This window comes from Tyto alba, unplaced genomic scaffold (assembly GCF_018691265.1).
Source record: "Tyto alba isolate M040663 unplaced genomic scaffold, T.alba_DEE_v4.0 Super-Scaffold_21, whole genome shotgun sequence".
In the NCBI taxonomy this organism is placed as follows: domain Eukaryota; kingdom Metazoa; phylum Chordata; class Aves; order Strigiformes; family Tytonidae; genus Tyto; species Tyto alba.
Window position 1 is genome coordinate 8,652,267 of NW_024881295.1, and position 678 is coordinate 8,652,944.

A 678-nucleotide genomic window follows, 5' to 3' on the forward strand; every position below is an offset into this window, starting at 1 on the left:
TCCACGGAGGGAGCAATGCAGGGGCTCCCGGCGGCAGCAGCAGCAGCTCCTGGCTAGCCACGAGAGCAGGCACAGCAAAGCCCTGGCCTGTGCGCCCAGCAGCCGCCGGCATCAGACATCTTGCTTTGCTCTTGTAGCATTATAACCATACCTGAGTCAAGACCAAAGCTCCCAGTAATGCTTAGGGAGCCTCCGCTTAAACTGATTTAGGCTGTTCCCTATAAAATCTGAGAAAGAATGGATTTTCTTACAAATGACTTGTAAACAACACAAGAAAAATACTGGGGAGCCACCTCCACTCTGCAGGCACTCGCAAAGATCACACCTCCCTCTTACACTGACAGGTACTGAAGAGAGGTCTAGTATTAAAATTCACTTGTCACTGTTTTTCCGGCGGCTGTGGGCAGCAGCTAGCCCCTCTCATGCCTCCCACCTCCCAGCCTGTGGCTGGGGCCTTCCCAATAAGCAAAACACTGAGAAACTCAGAAACCTGCTGGCCAGCCCCGCGCCACGAACGCTGTGATTTTATTAAAGCTTCAAGACAGGAGAAGAACAGAGCACAAGCAGAACGCCCACCCCGCTTGGGCCCGGAGGTGGCGGGACGCCAGACCCACCCGCCCTGAGGGCAGCCACCGCCCAACGGCCGCCCCCAACGGCCGCCATTGCCCCGCCCCAGGC